This window comes from Musca autumnalis, unplaced genomic scaffold (assembly GCF_047663935.1).
Source record: "Musca autumnalis isolate F117 unplaced genomic scaffold, ASM4766393v1 scaffold_4, whole genome shotgun sequence".
In the NCBI taxonomy this organism is placed as follows: domain Eukaryota; kingdom Metazoa; phylum Arthropoda; class Insecta; order Diptera; family Muscidae; genus Musca; species Musca autumnalis.
In genome coordinates, this window is record NW_027411977.1 from 171,254,688 (window position 1) to 171,278,677 (window position 23,990).

The 23,990-nt window shown below is 33.9% G+C and overlaps 1 protein-coding gene and 1 pseudogene across 1 annotated transcript in view; one reads left to right on the forward strand and one right to left on the reverse strand.

Moving 5' to 3' along the window:
- Positions 1 to 23,990, reverse strand: part of Oct-TyrR (Octopamine-Tyramine receptor) — a 115,055-nt gene that overhangs the window by 89,442 nt on the left and 1,623 nt on the right. The gene's annotated exons all lie outside the window — the stretch shown is intronic.
- LOC141403159 (uncharacterized) lies at positions 14,669 to 15,157 on the forward strand (annotated as a pseudogene).

Here is a 23,990-nt window from a genome sequence, read left to right on the forward strand (position 1 = left end):
AGAACGGTGCCTCCCGACTTTCGGTATTTTTAAGGTTTTAACCATGGCACAATTACCCAGGTGTGGTCTCACACCAGCTGTTCGAATATGAAAAGTCAAATCCCTTTATAAAAAATGATTTTTGTTGTAATTTCCCTAACAACATAAAGGCTATTTTGACATAACATATTCAAAATTTTACGATACCATGGGTTTAACTATATTATCCCTGCAAAAGGGCTGAAATTTGGTATCCCGATTTAAGGTATTTCAAAGGTTTTAGCCTTGGTATCACACCGAAGTGGCTGAAATTTGGTATTAAGTCTTTTTCGGGGTTACAAAACTTTCCTCCAGAAGTTTATCGTTATCGGTCCACGTTTTGATGTAGCCCCCATATAACAATAGCTCCCGATTTTCGATGTTTTGAAGGTTTTAGCGTCATTATATAATTTGTTATTTAGTGTTATAATTTGTTATTTAGTGTTAGCTGGGGGTGCAAAACGTTCAACCTGAAATCTGTCGGTATAGGCCCATGTCTTCATATATGTATATTGAAGACTGTGGCCTCAATATCCCACCGAATAACTGAAATTTGGCGTTTAGTCTTCGTTGAAGGTATAAAACTTTTGACCTAATATTTGTCGGTATAGGTCAACGCCTTCATATTATTGTGAAGGTTGTGTCCTCAATATCCCACTGAAATGGCTGATATTTGGTATTTAGTGTTAGCTGGTATTTAGACTTCCATGGGGTTATAAAATATTGCAGAAGAGAATTATCAGTATAAGTCCATGTTTTCAAATAGGCCCCATAGAAGCGTACTTCCCGATTTTCGGTATTTTTAAGGTTGTGCCATAAATATCCCATCGAAACGGCTGAAATTAAATATTTAGTCTCCGTTGTTGATGCACAACTTTCCACTTGAAAATTTCCGGTATTCTCCCTCCCAATTTTTAGGTATTTTGAAAGTTTTAGCCACATTATTCAACCGGAATAACTGAATATTCGTATTTAGTCTCCGCTAGAGTTACAAAACTTTCCTCCAGAAATTTATCGGCGCATGTCAACGTTTTATACATCCTCCATAGAACGGTGCGCCCGATGTTCGTTGACTATCCACATCCATAATATCCAGGTTTTGGTGTAGCCGATATATCCCAATTTTATGTATTTCGCTCAATTCGGAAAATTGTAAATATTGGTCCATATTTTGGAAAGAACAATGATGACGCCGCATATGAGCTGTTTTGAAGGGAGTATGTATTACTCCGTCCGACAATTTTAAAGAAATTGCGTTACACATGAACCGGACTATATACTTCTGAAACTATAGGGACAATGCTGGAGTTGGTGTCATATTATAGAGGAGAATATTGACTTTATATAATAATTTTCATTTATTGCATGCAAGGATAACAAGAACATCAAAAATGTCCTTGCACATCAAAAATGTCCTGCAATTTCTTTTCAAAAAATATATGTTAATATCCTTTATATAGTGCAGCACTTCGCGAAATTTCAATATCCTAGCTTTGTAAGTTATTTTTTAATAAATGTTTATATGAAATTCTTCAAAGAAAACAAAACATTTTTTTCTATATAATTGTGCGATACGAACAAAATTTAAAAAAAAATATAAAAAATTGAAATTATAAAGGAAAGTTGACCTTGACGATTTTGACCTTGACGGTTTAGAAAATATGAGCCTGACAAAATGGTCCCTTTTGACGACAAGGCCCCAAACCTTTGGGGCCCATAACCGCGAAAGTGTCTACTTATTTTTGGTCTTCTATCATGCTGCGGTGTCAGAATATGGCTTGTTCGTATTTTTTTGTAATTTGTTCGTGTCGCACATTGATATAGAATAAAATGTTTTGTTTTCTTTGAAGAATTTCATATAAATATGTATTAAAAAAAGTTACAAAGCTAGGATATTGAAAATTCGGGAAGTGCTGCACTACATAAAGTGTTAACACATATTTTTTTGAAAAGAAATTGCAGGATGTTTTCAAATGATTTTTTAGTATTTGATTTTTCAATGACTTTTTGATGTCCTTGTTATCCTGGAATGCAATAAATGAAAATTATTATATAAAGCCAATATTCTCCTCTTTAATATGACAACAACCCAGCATCGTGCGATGAGTACAAGTATTTAAAATATTTTTTTGAAAAATTTTGCCCTTTGAAATTCAAATGTCCTTTAAAAGGTCAGCAGGATGAGAAAACGAAAAATCTGAAGTGTAATTTTATTAATTTTTCCTATAGTTTCAGACGTATATAGTCCGGTTCATGTGTAACTTTCTCTGTCGGGCGGTGTTATCAGTTGGGATATATCTGTGGTTTTCTTGGAAAACGGCATAAGTTTAAAAATCAAATTGTTCAGGAGAGCGGAAGCAATATTTGCTACATGCCGACGATTTTGTTTTGGATTTTTCGTACATATTAATAGAGCATGTCAAAAGCAAACGTTAGGAATAAAAAAATTCAATTTTTTTTATAAATGTATTTTTTATTAATTTTTTTTTTAAAACGTATCTTTGCGTGTGCTTTTTATTTCTTGCAAAAATGACACATTTTTACTTATGTTGTTTTCGTTCTTTTTTTTCAATTTTGTTTTTTTTTTTTCAAAATAGTCTGGCTTCATCCCATTGTTGTTGTTTTAATATTTTAAAACAACTAGTTTTTATTAGTGGAAAAGATTTGTCATTGTTTGCCAAGGGTTAAGGCAGGGAATACTATAGTTTCGATTCTCGCCACAGAATCTCATCAGTTCCCTTGTTTTTTGTTTGTGGATATTCTCCACCGAAGTTATTTTTCAATAACTTCTTCAACGAAAAAACTTGTTATACCCAAACATCAATCGTCAGCTCGAAGTATAAAGGTAAGCAAAGAAAAAAGTTCAATGAGAAGTTTTTCCTTGGCAATCTCACACAACTCCGACGAAAGTGTCTGCGAAAACAATTCAAACCTTTTCCACTAGTATGTGTCGTCGAATTTCGACGAATGCACACACCAAAATTTGGTTGGTCTGCTTTACAGCAAAAACAACACACGTCGTGCCAGTGTCTTCAATTAGAAACATTGTGGGGTTTTTTTTTTTTGGGGTAGCGTTTGCAATTTTGTTTTTTCAAAATAGTCTGGCTTAATCCCATTGTTGGTGTTTTAATATTTTAAAACAACTAGTTTATTAGTGGAAAAGATTTGGCATTGTTCGCCAAGCGGTAAGGCAGGGAATACTATAGTTTCGATTCTCGCCACAGAATCTCATCAGTTCCCTTGTTATACCCTATACCACAATGTGGAAAAAGGGTATTATAAGTTTGTTTTGGTAAAAATTCATGTAACACCGCGAAATATTCGTCGGAGACCCCCAATGTGGTATACCAATCTTCATATCTCGACGAGATAAAGCGATTTTGAGATGTGTGTCCGTCCGTCCGTCTGTCCATTATAAATTGTAAACACGCTCCAGGCCGCAATTATGGACGTCACGAAATTTTGTATGGAGGTCGGGTTCAGATCAGAATAGATCCCTATTCTTATTGGTGATGATCGTGAAATATTTAGCGGGTGAAATGGACCAAAAACATAATATTTATCCAATTTTCTAGCGGCTCTGTAGGTCTTAATAATAGTCCGATCAACGCGTAATTTTAAATAAGGTAAAAGTATATCACGAAGGAGAAGCTCGCAATTTGAGATGATATTTTTTTCTTGAGGACATATCGAGCCCTTCCCGCGAAAAAGATGTAAGCGACATTTTTTCGATTTTCGTTTTTTTACGGAAATCTATGAAGAATATTAAATAAATTGTAGATAAGAATTACACTAAAAATGATTTGTTTCAAATAATTTTTTTGATGTAACCGCCACTTCTCAAAGTAAAAGCCTGATTGCGTGACAGCGAAAAAGATGTAAGCGACACAAACTACCGTTATATTGAAGATATTCCACAATTTTTTTTTATTTTTTCAGTAAATAGGACTTAATAACAGAACTATACCAAATTTGAATAAACAATTTTGGTTATATCAAAAGTTATTCAATAAAAACCGTCTCCTGTAAAATTAGCTTTTTGTCGCTTACACCTTTTTTGCGGGAAGGGCTCGATATATATTTCGCAAAGTAGCCTACATATGAAAAAAAAACTACTGACGTTTCCTCTGATGTAAATTCCCAACATACCATAAATGCTTGAGAATTATATTATAATAAGCTTACCAACATAAGCCTTAAGCTTAAAAAAGACTTGAGAAATTTATTGTTAAAAGCTTATGTCATAACTGTAGAAAAATCGAAACGGAACCCTTGTTTATAAGCTTACCCTTGTAATTGTAGAACAAGCTTATGCAATTAATATTATATTAAGCTTACCCATGTAATAGTAAAACAAGCTTACATATATTTTTTTAAATTTTTATTAAAATTTTATAATTTCAGTTCAAATTTTGAGATTTAGTTATAAATTAACAAAATGTGTAGTGTATTTTATCATTGCTATTTTTTAATTTTAATAAAGTTGATAAGTGGTTTAAGTTTTCACTCTATGGTATAATTAAAATAATTATATTTACAGTTACGTTTTTTGGTTTTATTATTGCTTCGCATCTTTATACGATTTTTCGCGAACTGTCTTGAATGGATGTGTCATTGGAGTTGCGGCATCTATGAAAAGTAGAAATTTAATGATAATTATTTCAGTTAATTTTGTAAATTGAACTTACTTTATATAGCTTTTCTTGTGTAATAGTTGTGCGTCTTGCACTCTGTATGCACGGTTTCGATTCTCAGGTCGGGTAAAAACATCATACTTTCCAACGGTGGCAAAATATCCCTCAGCGTAATGTAGACGACATTTCCGGATCAACCATGAAAAACTTTTATACAAATGGTGTGGTAAAACACGACTTTCGGAATCGGCGATAACAAGTATGTCATTAAGCCAATATAAAGCGGCATGCACTCATTAATATGAAAGAAATCTTCCGTGTCCCTTAGAAAATAGGGTTGGGAACATATGTATGAAGGTCAAATATATAATTATTCGTAGTTTCGTCACTTTCACTATGTTCGTATTCACTTCATCACAACCGCTATTTACATCACCAATCCTAAAAACTTCTTCAGATTCATTTTTTTTATGATTCAAAAGTTCAATTACTTTTTTGTCTCTTAACACTGTTTTATATTTTGTAGGCATCGGCAATTATATTTTAGCACAACACGGATATAATTATTTAGTTCACACAACGCGGATATACATTTAATCACATAAAAACTAAGAAATCGATGTAAAATACAAAAAAAAAAAAAATCTACGAAAACTAATTTATCAACAAAAGTCAGGCAGACTTTAGAAAAGTTTGTGCCAGTAATAGTTTTACAAGCATTGTTACAAATTGATTGTGAATTTTCTATTTTTATAATATTATTCTCAAGTCCTATTACTTTTTATTTTTATTTGGTATGTTGGGTTACAATAAAGTGTTTGCTAGATAACGGGCCTACTGCCTAATATATAATGGGCTCTGTGTAGAGAACCACATTTTACTCCAATGCTACATATTGTCATATCTCGACGAGATAAAGCGATTTAGCGATGTGTGTCCGTCCATTAAAAATTGTAAACAAGCTTAAGGCCGCAATTACGGACCGATTGTAACGAATTTTTTAAGGAGGTTGCGTTCGGGCCCGTATAGAAATGATTAGTTTTTGGTGATGATCGTCAAATGTTCAGGGGATGAAATGGACCAAAAACAAAATTTTAACCAATTTTGTAGCGGCTCTGTAGGTCAAAATAATAACCCGCAAAATTGTAAACAAAGTTTGAGTTTATGATGAAGAAGAAGCGTACAAACCAACGTGAAGATCAGATAATACTTAGGTGGTTAAATGGACTGAAACTTTTGTGTGAAATTGGTAAAAATTTCAAGAACGTAGCGGTTAAACAACGGAAGTAGTAGTACTACATAAGTGGGTTTCATTACATTTTAGTTTGTGTGAACTAAATTTTCCTTTCCTGCTACAAAAATGTCTTTGTCATGCTAGATAACTTTTTGGTTTTGGTCATAAGTATTATACATTACATCTCTGATATTTGATAATTAAATTTTCACAATCATTGAAAAGATGTTCCGTGGAGAGCGATTGTCCAGGGATAGTGGTATAGGGTATCCCATGGTCGGCTCCGTCCGACTATAGACTTTTCTTACTTGTTTTTTGTTTGTGGATATTCTCCACCGAAGTTATTTTTCAATAACTTCTTCAAAGAAAAACATTGTTATACGCAAACATCAATCGTCAGGTAAGCAAAGAAAAAAATTCAATGAGAAGTTTTTCCTTGGCAACCTCACACAACTCCGACGAAAGTGTCTGCGAAAACAATTCAAACCTTTTCCACTAGTATGTGTCGTCGAATTTCGACGAATGCACACACCAAAATTTGGTTGGTCTGCTTTACAGCAAAAACAACACACGTCGTGCCAGTGTCTTAAATTTCTATGAAAAAGATCGGAGGAAAATGAAAACATCTCACAGGGGCGTCATCGTTGTTCTTTCCAAAACGTGGACCAATATTTAATATTTTCCGAATTGAGCGAAATACATAAAATTGGGCAATACCGGCTAGAGCTAAAACCTGGATATTCTGGATTTGGATAGTTAACTAACATCGGGAGAACCATTCTATGGAGGCTGTATAAAACGTTGACTTGTACCGATTAATTTCTGGAGGAAAGTTTTGTTACTCCAGCGAAGACTAAATATTAAAATTCTGTAATTCCGGTTGAATAATGTGGCTAAAACTTTCAAAATAACAAAAATTGGGGGAAACGTTCTATGGGGGCTATAGAAAGACATGGAACAATACCGGAAAATTTCAGGTGAAAAGTTATATAACACCAACGGAGACTAAATATTTAATTTCCGCCGTTTCGATGGGATATTGATGGCACAATTTGTAAAATACAGAAAACCGGGAAGTACTCTTCTATGGGGGGCTATTTGAAGACATAGACTTACACTGATAATTCTCTTCTGAATTTTTTTATGCCCCCATGGAAGTCTTAATACCAAATTTCGGTCATATCGGTGGTGTATTGAGGCCACAATTTTCAAAACACCGAAAACCGATATGTACGGTTCTATGGGGGTTATGTGAGGCCACAACTTTCGAAATACCGAAAATCGGGAGGTACCGTTCTATGGGGGCCATCTGAGAACGTCGACCTATACCCACAAATTTCAGGTGGAAAGTTGTAAACCCCCAGCTTTAATCTTCTACCAAATTTCAGCCATTTTGGTTGGAGATATAGACCACAACCTTTAAATTAGAGAAAATAGGGAGGTACCGTTCAAGGGGACTATATAAATGCGTTGACCTATGCCTATAAATGTGGAAACCAAGACTAAATACAAAAGTTCAGCCATTTCGGTGTTATAATGAGCCTGATACCTTCAAAATACCGAAAATCGGGAGGTACCGTTCTATGGGGGGTATATCAACGCGTTGACCTATATAAACATCTTTTGTTGGAAATGCTATATGAAAACGTGTACCTATATAAAAAGTTTTGCTAGAAATGTTTTTTAGCCTCTAGAGATACAAAATACCAAATTACAGCCAATTTGGTGGTCCAGTGGGGCAAATATCTTAAAAATTCCTTAAAATGACGACACGTCATAGCCCGTTTTCAATACCAAAATTCCTACGTACATACAATGGATTTTGCCAAAATTTCACCTACTGCAATCCGTTCGGACTCTAGAGTGAATTCCACAGACGGACATGGCTATATCGATATAGAATTGCATGCTGATCAAGAATATAAAGTTTGTAGGGTCTAGAATTATTATTTCGAGTAGTTACAAACGGAATGACAAACGTAATATACCCCCATATTATGGTGGAGGGTATAAAAAACACTTGACAAAAATGTAAATAAACAAGTAAGCCAAGACTATAGTCGGACGGGGCCGACCATGTGATACCCTGCACCTTTAACCCTGGGAATTAGCTTTTCACAAATCAAAATTTCTTTATGGAGCCTAGCCAGGCAAACGGCTGGGGAATCGTTCTGCAAAAAGGTGGCAAAGCCATGGGTCGCTTTGCAACGTATGTATAAAAATCCAATTGGACAATTAAAACGTTAGTGCACCATGTAATTTGCAATAATGCAAAAACTGCGAATAGGAAAATGTGGTTCTCTACACAAAACACATTATATATTAAGCAGTAGGTTATCTAGCAGACAGCAGTATTATTATAAATCGTACAAAAAATAACAAATGAAAGAAAAACGGAATGGAACAATTTATAAAGAAAGTAATAATTTAGCGTCACACTTGAGTTTAACTAGAAGAAAACAAATAAAACACTTTTAAATATAAAATACAGGAACATCGTTGAACGCTTCTCGTTAGTTGTGAAATAAAACAAAATGCTCCTGTCAAATTAAAAATCATCAGCGAAAAGTTGGCATCTGGAATAAAATGTAATAAATAGGTGCATCGTATTTCAAATATATAAAATAGTATTACCATGCGATTGCTTCTTCGCCCAATAAAATATTCCCATTCTCCTTTTTCAGATTTTTGGATTAAATTTCAAAATTTGGTTCCAATCATAAATTGTATAACCACCATTATTTTACACATAGACACTGATTTATTTTTACACATTCGATCTGCACAGAACAAACGTCTTAAACCAAACTGTTGGTTAAAAAAATAAATGTCTCTTGCATTATCGAAACAGAACAAAACATTTTTTTCTTTTCCTCTACTTTTGTTAGGTTCATAAAAACAACAAACCAAAGTTTTACCCCCAGTTTTTGTAAAAATTTTTATTCTTCTCACACGAATTGTCAAATTTTGTAGATCGATTTACTCGCTTTAGCGCAAATGTAGAGCGCTGATTTTTAAATGAGGAATCCTTAACGATATTTGGAACGGGTATACTAAAAATTAAATGTGTATGTCATCTGGGGGCTGAGCTATGAATGCCTAAATTATTACGAATATAGACGAACGAACAAAAATAAGTTACAAAAACTGGGGGTTAGTATACATACAAGCATTCACCGGAGCAACAAATAAACTAAACGCCACACGAAAAAATTGCATACCCACACAAAAAGACAGCACATTGTTGTAGGGTATAAAAAGTTATTTTATCTCTACGCCATAAAAAGTTATTTTCTCTCGCTCTTGAGAGCGAGAACATGTGACAAACGTTGAAAACCATTATAACAAAAAATATTGGTTAAAAAACTTAAACAAATTTCTATGAATTATTTGTTTGAAATCGTTTATCGTCGCTTTTTAGTAACATTTTCTTGTTTGATAAATATTTTCCCAATATGTTTATTAAAAATATGGTGATGAATCTTTTAATCAAAATTTTCGGTGTGTCTTTTTTTCTGTGTAGAATTTGTACTAATAGCATCAACTGCAACTTACATAATAATAATTTTGACAAGTTTGAAAAAAAGATGTGTTTGGTTTCTTACCGGATTAGTCTTCTTCAAAAATATGAAAAAATATTCTGTCTAATCCTTTACTAGAGTGCTTAAAATTACTAATAAATGTTATCAATTCCAATATACGCTTGCAGTTTTGTAATGGATGTAAAATTTCACTGTATGGCATAAGTATTTTGACAAAATTGTTCTATTGATTTTTAGACCTCAACAATTAAAAATGTTTTTGTTTTATATTTTGATTATTATCACACACATCTGTACCATTGTGGACCCATTTACGGATTAATAATTCAAGGATATAAGGATATTCAAGAGATTTACCATTTAACATCATTTTCGATGGTTTTCTCCCATTATCTCTGAATATTTTGCGGATTTCGGACTCTCTTACAAATGTGATATTTGAAGGAAATAACTCTAAGTTTGAACCCGAAATATGCTCCAAGCTTGCTCCACAAAATTCAGCCTTACTATAGTAGCAGTGTTCTGCAAATGAATACATAACATGGAAATAGCATCAGAAGGACATTTATTTCACAACGATATCCCACTTTATGGCGGTTTTTTGACTCAAGCTTACTGAAAAGTGTATTTTAAGAGGAATTATGTTCAAATATATTTTTATCACTCCAGAATATGCCCTGCCACAAGGATTGTGGGGTGTAAATGATTTTTATTGAAAATCTAATTGTCAATTTTTGTAGCTATGCCTTATCAACCGAGTGGAATAGCAAAATATGGTTTCAAATATTTTTTTTTCTAATGTCTAGAGGTTCTAGCCCTAATAGAAAACTTGTTTTGGCATCGAAATTCCTCGGAAGATGAGGATTTGTGTGCATAAGTAAAGTTAGATTTGTAATTCTGCTCTATTTACCGGAGAGCAACTTCTGTACTTTTACATGTTCTGCCTAGATCGTGCATATTTACAGAGTTTTCAGTATTATGTTATTTATTCGTTACAAAATAAATATATAACTGCACACGGTGCGCCTTAACTAAATTTAAATGAAAGGTGCTTACACCTGGGAAGTTTTTGCGGTTTCTGAAACTACATTGTTCATAGATGAGAAAAATAGAAAAAAAATCGGCGGAGAGATTTTCAAATAAATCGCGGTCAAAGTTCACATTCTTAAGGATTTTTTAGGTTTTCAAGATTTTGCTTGGAAACCGTAAGCCGTGTCGAAATGGGATTAAAGAAATTGTTGGCCATGATTGTCCTTTATGATGTTTTCGTAATATATTACCATTTTTGAGATATAGAAGTTCAAATTTCGACGATATACTGACGGCAATTTCCCAACATAAACTTATATATCTCAAAAATGGTACAACCTAGGAAAAAATTACGAAAATCAATAAAGAATTTTCACAGCTATAAGATTTTCTCTACTCCCATATCGATAAGACTTATCGTTTTCAAGCAAATCGTGGAAACCTAACAAAAAAACCTAAAAATGTGACCTTCTTTATCTCAAAAATGGTAAACCCTAGGAACAAATCATAACGGTCTATACCCTGGAGAATTTTCACAGCTACAACATTTTCTTTAGCCCCATTTCGATAGGACTTTCGGTTTCCAAGCAAAATTGCGAAAACCTAAAATAAACCTAAAAATGTGAAGTTTTACCGCGATATATTTAAAAATCCCTCTAGCGATTTTTTCTTGAACATCTATGAACATTGCTGTTTCAGAACCCGCGAAAACTTCCCAGGTGTAAGCGGTTTTCATTCAAAGTTAGTTAAGGTGCACCCTGCATGACATTGTTTTATAGGGGGCCATACAGTCAGTTCATTGTCCCAAATTGAACTTCTATATCTCAAAAATGGCAAAACCTACGAAAATAGAATTCAAGCCAGTCTTGTAAAGAATTTTCACTGCTACAACATTTTCTTTAATCCCATTCCGATAGCTCTTGCGGTTTCCAAGCAAAATCTTGAAAACCTAAAAAGCCCTAAAAATGCGAACTTTGACCGCGATTTATTTGAAAATCCCTCCGGCGATTTTTTTGTTTTTGCTTTTTCGCATCTATGAACATTGTAGTTTCAGAAACCGCAAAAACTTCCCAGGTGTAAGCACCTTTCATTTAAATTTAGTTAATGCGAACCGTGTGCAGCAATATCTAATCATTAGCTACATTTATCACCGAAGCTGTCATTTTAAATTTCATTACAACTTTTGACACCAACATTCCCTATTTTAAGTTAAAATCTATGACTTTCAAGTACATTTTTTACTTAAATGATAATAATTTAGCTAAACCAATTAATTTTGGTACCAAAAGGTACGATTAAGTACCAAAAGTAACATAATTATGACGTGTCAAAATACTTATGCCGTTTTGCTTTTGCCTCCCTTTGTAAGCATTCGCCTATCTAATCACAAATTAAGCTGGAATTTCTTTGACCCATTAATTTTTATTTAGCTGAGAGGTCAAAGAAAATCCCTAAGCTGTTAATATACCGTTTTATGAATGCTGACAATAATTATATGCCTTTTAAGACAAATGTAGATTTTGTTAAAATTATTATGCCAGGGACTGTGTTTATGCATTTTGTTGTACTGCGATTACATCACAATTATGTACTTTAGTAGTTAAATGAATGATCAGTAGTTTTTGCTGTTTTTGGGCCATGGATCTCTTTTTTCATAGAAAGTACGCAACGAGACTCGTGTTAGGGAGTAAACTACATAAAAATAAAAAAGTAATATAAAATAACATGCACACATTTAGTTTTACGTCGTTTTCACTTGAAAGAGTATTAATAAATGTTTTAATTTTATTTTTATCCAAAATGAACTATGTCGTCTTGTGTATTTTTATGAAAATGTCTGGGATTTATTGCTGATTATATTCTGATAATAAGTTTATTATGAAAATTATTTTATAAAATGGCCCACTTACTTAGTTTTTCCAAAAAATATATCAGTGTTTTTTTAACGGAAAAGTGATATTTAACGCTCTCAAAAAGTACAGCCACGTCGGATTAAAAACTTAAAATTTACATAAATAGACTTATGTCGTTTTGTTTGAAACCCACAGATATGTACTACTACTAAAATAACAGGAAGAGTTGAATACTTTCACAAACGTGTTTACACTTCAATACAATTCGTATAAAAATTTTCGCCAAACCGAACTTAATGCCGTTCTTAGTTGTTTGAATAAAGGTTGTGTACCCTTGGATACCACAAATCCCGAAATTACAGTTACTTTGGCTGGAAAATATGGATACAATCTTCAAAATACCCTAAACAAACAATCGGCATAGCCATACTCGCGAGCAAGCAAAGAGAGCTTCTCTCTCCACTCACACATTTGACCTCATTGAAAAACCATGCACTCACACAGTGATAACAGTGTTTCCTCAAATTTTTGTTGTTGTGCTGCCCTAAACTGAAGTGAACAACTTTTTAAGAATTTGTATCCTTTGAGAATTCAATATCTAAATTGCAGCCAATTCGAAGATATAGATTTATTCTAATTAAAATACTCTGTGTGGAGGGGTACCGTTTTATAGGGGATATACGAAAACGTGGGCTTCTGTGGACATTTTGAATATCTAAAATTAAAATAGCTATTAGCACATCACCATTTTCAAAGTGTTCACCATTTCTATATTAAATATTTTGTTGTGTTTTATACCTTTTCCGCATACGAAGTTGCGATCACTTTGCTAATGTGACTAAAAACTTCAAAATACCGAAAATCGAGGGGTACCTCTTCATTGGGTAGGGCTATAATAAGACGTGGATCTGTACCCACAATTCTCTGTAGGAATATTTCTGAAAGACTACATACTCAAATTTCACTAATTTCGGTTAAATAATCAGACTAAAGCCTAAAATTTACCGTTATATTTCAAATTCGAGGGGTACCTCTTCATTGGGTAGGGCTATAATAAGACGTGGATCTGTACCCACAATTCTCTGTAGGAATATTTCTGAAAGACTACATACTCAAATTTCACTCGGTTAAATAATCAGACTAAAGCCTAAAATTGACCGTTATATTTTAAATTTAAAGCCAGATTCAGGGACGTACGCAGGGGGGGGGGCACAGGGGGCCCGGGCCCCCCCCGATATGGTTTGGTCGTACAAAATTTGTTAAGCTACTGTCGATAAATGAAAATTTATATTTTTCTGAAGTTTCTGTTCAGAAAATGAGCATCATTAATAAGTTTTTTTAAGAAAATTTTTCGTATATTCATATACTCTTTTTGAGAGAAACTTCTAATGGTTTCTGAATTACTTCTTCATGTCATATCAATCCACTATTATATACGACTTCCGTAATGAATATACTCCATGTTTGTTATGTCATATTCGAGCTATATAGAGGTCTCGAGGCATCACACTCAATGGAAGTGCATGAAAAAATATATATTGGACAAAATTTATTAAGGGTTTTCCGTGGACAATATTTTAAAAGCCAATTAGAAATTTGTCTCAGAGTCTTGACCAAAATTTTGTTATGCAATTTTTGACAAATTGTTTGCAGAAAGTAGGGGAAAAAATTACGTAAAATGAATTTGTTTACGTCAACAGCAGCTAAAATCTGCTATATTTAGCGAATTCACTTGAATGTTTTCCCGATCATCAACTAACTCTGTCCAACATTTTTAAGATAGCCATGTGCAAACAACTTCTACCGAGGATTTTATGAAAGTACAGACCCAAACGACAAAAACACTATTTGGGTATTGTTCTGTCAGATCTAGCTAAGATTTTATGTTCTCATCTTAAAATGGCTAAATATTGAATCGGGGCTATAACTCGGAAACCAATTCGAAATTTGTTTTGACCTTTTTAGCAAACTTATAGATAAGGGAACAAAGAAAATAGCGACTCGAAAAACTGCATTAGCGCTATAAGATGTATGCAATATCTAAAAGTACCACAGATTTGATATAAAGGGCGATTTTTTATCTATTATCTTTTTGACAACACTGGTTAAAACAGCTGACGCACGTTTCGTGTTTTGCTTCACCGTCAAACATCTTCAGTTGGGTCTATAATTTAACAATGAATCGTCTTACAAACGAACAACGCTTGCAAATGGGCTTGAATAGGCTCTTGGAAAGTTGGCCGAAGATCCACTTTTTTATCGAAAAATTGTGTTCAGCGACGAATCTCATTTTTGGCTCAATGGGAGAATTGTCGATTTTGGGGTAAAGATCAGCCAGAAGCATTGCAAGAGCTACCAATGCATCCAGAAAAAGTCACAGTTTGGTGCGGTTTATGGGCTGGTGGCATCATTGGACCGTACTTCTTCAAAGATCATGCGAATCGTAATGTAACTGTGAATGGTGAGCTCTACCGTGAGATGACATCCAACTTTTTTTTCCCAAAATGCAAGAGGTTGACCTTCATGACATGTGGTTTCAAGAAGACGGTGCCACGTGCCACACAGCACGCGTAACAATGGACTTATTTAGAGGCGAGTTCGGTGAACATTTAATTTCAAGTTCGGGACCGGTCAATTGGCCGCCTAGATCGTGCGATTTAACTCCTTTAGAATATTTTTTGTGCCATGCCCGCTTAAATTGACGCATTGGAAGACAACATTGATGCATTTATTCACGAGATACCGGCCGAAATGTTGGAAAGAGTATGCCAAAATTGGACTAAGCGGATGGACCATTTGAGGCGCAGTCACGGTCAACATTTGCATGAAATAATCTTCGAAGATTAAATTATATGGACCCTACTATCGACTCAAATAAAGATTTCATGCATTTTTCTGATTTTTATGTGTTTCTTATTGAAAAACTTTCCTATAGTTCTTAAAAAATCACCCGCTAGTTTGCACCATATCTCCCAATCTTTCAAATTTTTCGTAATGATACCTTTGAAAAAAAATATTCGCTTGAATGTGATACACAATTCATCTAAACATGCCTTTGTCTAATGTCTCTATCACGGTGTATCTTGAATATTTTTCCACGATCATGTAATAAATATATCAATAATTCACCACGAATTGCCAAATATGAGAAAAATCTATTCGTGTCAACGGTGTTTGATATACATGATGTAAAAAGAGTGACATAAAATACTGCTGAAACAACATGAAGGAAGCATTTTACATCTTCAGAATGTTGCAAGGAATTGTTAAGCTCACTTTTTGGAAGATTTTCTGTAAAGGTAACATGGTTCAACTCACAATGGTTTAGCAGCTATTGACTAGAATTTCAGAAATTATGTAAAATTTTCTATATTTCGTCCATTTTTTTGTATGACATATAAGTTCTGCTGCCTGAGGGCGGGCTACACTATTGCTAAAGACTGGAAAACAAATAATGCGAAAAGGGTCGTTTTAAACGTTCAACATAAATGCTGTTTAAAAACTATTCGAGGATATATTGGACATTTTTCTTGTTGACTCTTGTAGTCTTGTTTACTGCGATATCCTACTTTTCGTGGGCAAGTCCAAGCTTCCTGACAAAGCTCAAAATACTACGGTGATCAACTAAAATGGCTTGTGATGGGGTAACTATTGAAAGGATAAGATCAGTTTCCAAAATTGACTTTGCGCTCCATTTCTACAGGTATTTCTCCGCAAAATTTTAACACTTCTGCGCTTTGATCTAAATTAATTTTTTTAGCAAAACATATGCATGTATTCCGAACTTCCACAATCGTTAAGATAAATATCCCAAAAGTTTCGATATTTTTATTAGCAAATTTTCGTCCAGATAGGCCATCACATTCTTAAAGCTCCTGAATACATATTTGTTGGGGAAAATATTTGGGATTGTGTATTCACACAGGCTGAGAGCACATATCTTTTGGCCAATTTTTTCAGAAATCAAAATTAACGATTGTTTTGTTCGTTTTCAACCGATTACAAGTTATGATAATTATAAAACTCTTTTGTGCAAGAGTGATCCTTCTTGATTAATTTGCTTAATATTAGCGAATAATTATGTGGGGTTCTTTAAGGATCGATTGTTATTTGTCAAAACTATATAACATTTTAAACAATACATTTGATTTAAGAAATATTTAAATTCTAGTTCCAATAAGTTGCAAGAACTGAGTCCAGCAAAGTGTTTAATGTCATCGAGTCCAAAAAAGTCAACTCGTAAAATGAAGAAAATAATGCTTCTTCTATAACAGCTGGAACAACAATCATGGAATTTTTTCCACTTAAAGTGTTTTGTCACGATTTAGCTAAGAGTTTGCCGAATGATTTGACATAGCCCAAACATGAGTTTTGTAGTCTCAAACAGTACTGCAAGAAGGATTCGGAGTCTATGAGTCTTAATCGGTATCGTCCGATTTTAAATTTCTGAAGTTTTTACTTGTCTTGTACAGACTCTATCACTTCTAGTAAAGAAGCAAATTTGGCGTTTTTATGACAAAAAATAATATTTTATTCTTAGATTATAGCGAATAGAGTTATATAGAGATCGGATTAAAAGAATACCCAAAATCTAATCTAAGATCTTCGAAAATCTTGCGATATCAAAAACAATTGCAATCCTCTGCGGTTGTAAAATTAAAAACTTTGATGTGGTTTTTTTTTCAATTCTATATATCCGAGAACTTACATATGTATATTTTATACTCTGTACAAAAATAAAATTGTACCCTAAATACTACTGAATTTATGTACTTTGTGTCAATATATCGTATAAAATCAACTTACAAACCCTTTAAAATATATTTACGTAACACTAAATAACATTTCAAATTTTCATGATTTTGGTCAAGTTGGGCCCCCCCCGAAATGAAATCCTGCGTACGTCCCTGGCCCAGATTAAATGTATTTTTGCAAGTACTATATCCACTCCTTTATTATTATTTCTGCATGACAAATCTAAGATTTTGCCAATGTGCGGTGTGTCCGAAATTCTACTTGGAAGAATTGTAATGTTCATAGCCGGATTTATACATATGTATGTGTCTGTTTCAAGTAAATTAATTAATTAAATGTGTGTTTAAAAATCGTTGATGATTAAAACAACAAATTCATATTATTCATCTCAGAAGAAGTAAGCCTTGTTAATTTTGTTAATATAATATGTATAATTTGCGCACACAATTTGCATATGCAAAATTTATGCCTTTTACATATTTTATGCAACAAATATTTTAATAATAGGTACAAAAATGATTGTGTGTAAAATTTTTCTGTTTACAATTCTCTTCAGACAAGTCAATAAAATAGAGAAATTTATAACCACAGCCTTCAAAATACCGAAAATCGGGAGGTATCGTTCTATGGGGGCTATATGAAGGCCTGGACCTAAACCGACAAATTTTAGGTGGAAAGTTTTTTACCCCCAGGAAGACTTAATACCAAATTTCAGCCATTTCGGAGGGATATTGAGGGCACAACCTTCAAAATACCAGAAATCCGGAGGTTCCGTTCCATTGGGTCTATATGAAGACGTGGACCTATACCGATAAATTTCAGGTGCAAAGTTTTATACCCCCAACGAAGACTTAATACCAAATTTCAGCCATTTCGGAGGGATATTGAGATCACAACCTTCAAAATACCAGAAATCCGGAGGTACCGTTCTATGGGGGCCATATGAAGACGTGGACCTATACCGACAAATTTCAGGTGGAGTGTTTTATACCCCCAACGAAGACTAAATACCAATTTTCAGTAATTTCGGTGGGATGTTGAGGCTATAACTTTCAAAATACCGAAAATCGGGAGGTACCGTTCTATGGTGGCTATATGAAGACGTGGACCCATGCGGACAAATTTCAGGTGTAAAGTTTCATACCCCTAACGAAGACTTAATACCACATTTCAGCCATTTCGGTGGGATATTTGGACCACAAATCCTTGAATATATTTTTGCATATGGTTTTGCATATGCTCATTTTATGCAGATATGTAAAAATATGTCAAAATATGCACGATATGCAGAATATGCAAAATATGCAAAAATTTCTGGGCCTAATTCGTTTTATTTTGTAATAAAACGAGTTTCTGTCTAATCAGATTTTCTCTACGACCATCCTAACCATATATGCATTTGCATAGGATTCCGCTGTCTAATTATAACTTTTACTACTTTCTGACAGTTAATGTATAGTACTTTCAAAAGTATATGTCTTCGTTTTCTTAAAAATGGCATCGCCTCGATTATCTTGGCATACCTGTGTATAATCAATTTTCATCGCAAATGGCAAATATTTGATAAATTGACGACAATTACTTGCAGTCACGAATATAGACAATATTTCATAATTTCGATGTGATTACATCAAAAACTTGACAGCAGAAAGAATAACACATCGTCCAGTAATGCTGATTGATTGTCGATAGAACCAAATGACGTCTGTCCGTACTTTCACATCTTTAAATTAAAATTGTTGTTTCTAATAAAATATTGTATGTTTGTATATTAAAGCGCTCATGTATGTTTGCAGCTTTATACACAACAATTGTTGTTATTATAATAACACATTTCATTGAAAAGTTACTATGAACAATTGGAAATTAAATAAAGTTACATATAAGCCGAATGTCGAATTATTAACCATCTTTAAAATTATATTGTTTCCTCTTATGTTGTCTCCTATTCACCGTCGTCCACAGGGATTTATGTTCACATTGTTATTAAAAATGTTGCAGTATTTTTGGACTTGGTATGCCACTTAAATGGATAGCTAATTGAAACACAGCCAAAAATGATGATGTTATGACTTCTTGAAATGTATACATTAAGCAATGTTCATATTCGTACAAACTTCAAAAATGAATAAAATCGTTATTAATTCCACATTTTATATGAAATTATGAAACAATTGATGGGAATTACTATAACGAAGACAAATTTAAGATTAACAACACGAAAGTTTAATTTATTCCGTCATTTAAGTATAGATGGCGCCTGTGTGGGTGGCAAAATTCGTATTCGTACACTTTAAGCACTATATATTTGTGGTATTTATGGATTTTTTAAGCAAAATACCACCCATTTTTGTTTTTTTTTTCATCTTTTAGAGTGCTCTGCTGTAGAATAATTTAAAAATAACAAATATTTGTTTTGGTGCAAACAAATATTTGTTTAGATATAATATAAATACAAACCCCAAAGCCACAAAAAAACAAACACAGGCACCAGTGGGCGAGCGTAATTTTCAATGTAAAACACATTGAAATGTATGCTCACTTGCTCTCAGTAAGCGCTCACTGGCTATCTCTAATATATACACACAAAAGCAACAACAGACACATAGGTTCATAAAAATTCCAAAGAAATACATAACAGACGTTAATAAAAGAAAAACGAAATGAAATTATTTATAAAAAGTCACACTTTTAAAAAGAAAAAAATATATAGAAACATCGTTGAACCCTTCTCCTTATAGCATGTTCCCACGAGCGTTTGAATTACGTTGTTCGCCTGTCGAAATACGTACACCCGTTCCCACGACACCATTCGTCATTCACAGTCTCTTTTTGTATCTTGTTTTTTAAGGAAATTTGAACAAAAACACACAAAATACACATTAAATAAACAGGAAAAACAATTACTTTTCATTCATCATTTTCTTTTTTTTTCTGAAAAATTTGTGTGTTTTCAAGAATTTTTAAGTTTGGAATTTAGACATGTCATGATTTATTTTTTCGATAAATTCTCTTATTTGTTAGGGATGGGACATATTTATTCGTCGTTCAGAGAGTATCTTAACTTGAACAACGTAGAAAAATCGTTGTTCGTTCACAAAATTTTGTATGGGGAAATAAGTAATCTATTCGTAGTTATGGGTCGAACAACGAATACAGAACGAAGGACTTACCATGGAAACGGCACATTAGTTGTGAAAAAAACACAACTTGAAATCGTCAGCAGGAAATCGGCATCCATATATCAAATTTACATATGTATGTATATGAAAAATGTGTTGATGTAATTATCAATACCAAATGCGATTTCTTCCTTGTCCAATAAAATATTTCCATTCACCTTTTTGATGCAATTATAAAATTTCCAATTATAAAAGAAAATACAAAAAACTGATTAATTCACTCACTTTACCGTCTTCACTCAACGATTGTATTTAGAAAACTGAAGACAAACAAGTAAAAAGTCGTTATGTTCGGCCGGGCCGAAGTTTTTATACCCTCCACCATAAAATAGTCTTAATTAAAATGGAATAATTAGGGTCCTTTCACAATTTTAGGTGGAACAACTTTTCGACAATGGAAAGACTCCTGCTGCTCCCACTATTGCTTAAATTACACTGTGAGATAAGATATAATTCCTTTTGGAGATGAAAGCCCTTGGTGTGTGTATATTAAAAACCCTGAAGGACAGATGCGCCGTGAGTCGAACTTCCGCGTTATGGCGTGATGAAGTTTTTGCAAGAGACCCTGTAAGCCATCATGAATTAGCATTATATCTTTGTTTGTTGTTTTTGTAGAGCACTTAAGCAACAGTGAACAAAGATATAACGCTAATTCCTGATGGCCCACAGGGTCTCTAACAAAAATTTCATCACGCCATAACGCGGAAGTTCGACTCACGGCGGATCTGTGCTTCGGGGTTCATAATATACTCACCAAGGCCTTTCTTTCCCAAGAGGAATTTTCCGTGCACCAGACTTTCACCTCCATTTTGTTGCACAGTGTTATCTATTCTAATCTAAAAAAATGTGTTCAGCTAGGTGAAGGTACCACCTACGGGGCTATATCAAAGAGTTAACCTAACTTTAAATTTTTTGGCGGAAAAGTTTTATAGCTGCAGCGAACTTCAAGAGTCAAATTGAGGGTAGTTTCATCAAAACAATGTAGACCCGCAAAAATGGAAGAAATTTCGTAACCAGTGAAAATTCCCGAAAATCGGGAGGTACAGTTATATGGGGGGATATACCAAAACTTCTATATTGACGATTATTTTTAAATAGACAAAATTGTAGCTAAAATTCTTAAAATACCGATCATTACAGCTAGTTCGGTTAAAAATTGCAGCTAAAATTCTCAAAATACCGAAAATCGAGATATACCGTTATATGGGGGCTATACAAAAACATGGACCTATGTTGACGATGTTTCGTTGGAGATGTTTTATGACCACTGAGAACTTCAAATGTCAAATTACAGCTATTTTGGTTAAAAACTGTAGCTTAAATTCTCAAAATACCGAAAATCGGGAGGTACTGTTATATGGGGGATATACCAAAACATGGACCTATGTTGACGATGTTTGGCGGAGATATTTCATGACCACTGAGAACCTTAAATGGCAAATTACAGCTAGTTCGGTTAAAAATTGTAGCTAAAATTCTCAAAATACCGAAAATCGGGAGGTACCGATATATGGGGGCTATACCAAAACATTGACCTATGTTGACAATGTTTCGTGGAGATGTTTCATGACCACTGAGAACCTCAAATGTCAAATTACAGCTAGTTCGGTTAAAAATTGTAACTAAAATGCTCAAAATACTGAAAATCGTTAGGTACGGTTATAAGGGGGCCATACCAAAACATGGACCTATGTTGACGATGTTTGGTGGAGATGTTTTATGACCACTGGGAACCTCAAATGTCAAATTGCAGATAGTTCGGTTACAAATTGTGGCTAAAATTCTCAAAATACCGAAAATCGGGAGGTACCGTTATATGAGGGCTATACCAAAACATGGACCTATGTTGATGATGTTTCGTGGAGATGTTTCATGACCACTGAGAAGCTTAAATGTCAAAATGCAGATAGTTCCATTAAAAATTGTGGCTAAAATTCTCAAAATACCGAAAATCGTGAGGTACCGTTATATGGGGACTATACCAAAACATGGACCTATGCCCATATCCATACTATGGCGCAGGGTATAAAAAGAACAATATCTTTTCTTTTCTCCTACGATTGCTACGTTGGTTAACAACAACAAAGCACGAAACACACGTGTTTAGCCGCATACACACCACCATTTATTACCCAGCAAAATGTTCGATGCCAAAGATGTCATTCAATCATGGGTGAACTTGATCTGGCATGTCATCTTTTTAGCACCTTCATCGATGAATTTTATACGAGCGTGGACCCCAAAAGATGCTATTCATTTTTGGATCTAAAGCATGTCATTTACACCAATGCTTTGACATGCCATTTTCACCAATGCTTTGACATGTCATTTCCACCAATGCTTTGGCATGTCATTTTCACCAACCCTTTGCAATGACATTATCATTACGACGAGAGTTTTAACAACGTTGGTTGTGATTTCGAGTCTCCGGCAACATCAAGCCTATTGTAAATAACACTGTGCTACAGTGAAAATTTGCAGGGGTTCTAATGCATAAATTCGGTTTTGTGGGAGTCCACAGAAGACGAAAATACCTTTGGTTTCTTTGGGTCACTTCGGTTTTTCATTTCATAACGGTAAATGTAGTGAAAAATGGGCTTTCTTGGATTTTCAACTTTAAACGGACATTACTTCTTTTTTCCACAACCGATTTGCACACACTGTTTTTCATTATAAAGGGGAGAGTAATGGCTTTCGAACAAGCCATAGATTTTTAAAATTGGTTAACAAATAGCTAATTAATAGTAGTGTGACAAAAACGCATTAAAAAACAGTAAAATGTTTATCCTTGTGCTCTAGGCTGCGTAAATGATACCTAACAGTACAATTATTTACAGTTAGCAAGTAGGAAATTTTGGAAATTAGAAAAGTGTGTATAAATAAAAACACAAAATTCATCTCTATTGGATCGATGAAATGGGTTCAAATGTTGATGAAAAGATCGGATCTTTCACGACTTCCTTTGCATGGGTTCAAATGCTGATGAAAAGATAGGGTCTTTCACGACTTCGTTTGAACCAGTGCAGAAGATGCCATGAAATCACGTCATCGCATGGAAGCCCTTTCTTCAAATTTTGCTGGGTATAAAATAGCATTCCGCAGCCGCGAAAAATCCTTTCTCCACCCAAATTTTCATGCCGATATCTCTAAAACTCAACGAGTTACAGCTCATTTACTACGAGTTTTGCATAATTCAACCAAAAGGTTTTCTGAGATTATGAAGCACTAAAACACTTCAAATCATGCTTGATCTTGCTCAGAAAATTAACAGTGATATGTGGCTAGCTGTTTACAAAATATGGTCCAAGTAACATTTTTAGTTTTTCTGTAATAATCTTTTTAAGATGGGAAGTCAAATTTCAATCGCCAACTTAAAGCGCGTTTTTCTCGGAACTGGATTTTTTGAGACGCGCATTCTTTGAGTAAATGAGCGATATGTAAGTGGCAAACCGGTAGAACTAGAATACTGAAATTAGGAATGAGGATCACTGATAGATTCATCAAACGGTTTTCAGAAATTCGAACTATTAGTGTACGAAAAATACTAGACTGTACTAAACTTGGTACCATTTGGTATTATGTAAATGGATAGAAGAGCTAAAAGCTTGAAATTTCTAATGAAAATAAAAAAAATTGTTTTAAATCTAGTTACAACAGTGCATGCATCGCAATCTCATATTAAGGTACCCAGCAAAATGTTCGATACCAAAGATGCCATTCAATCATGGTTGCAAGTGATGTAG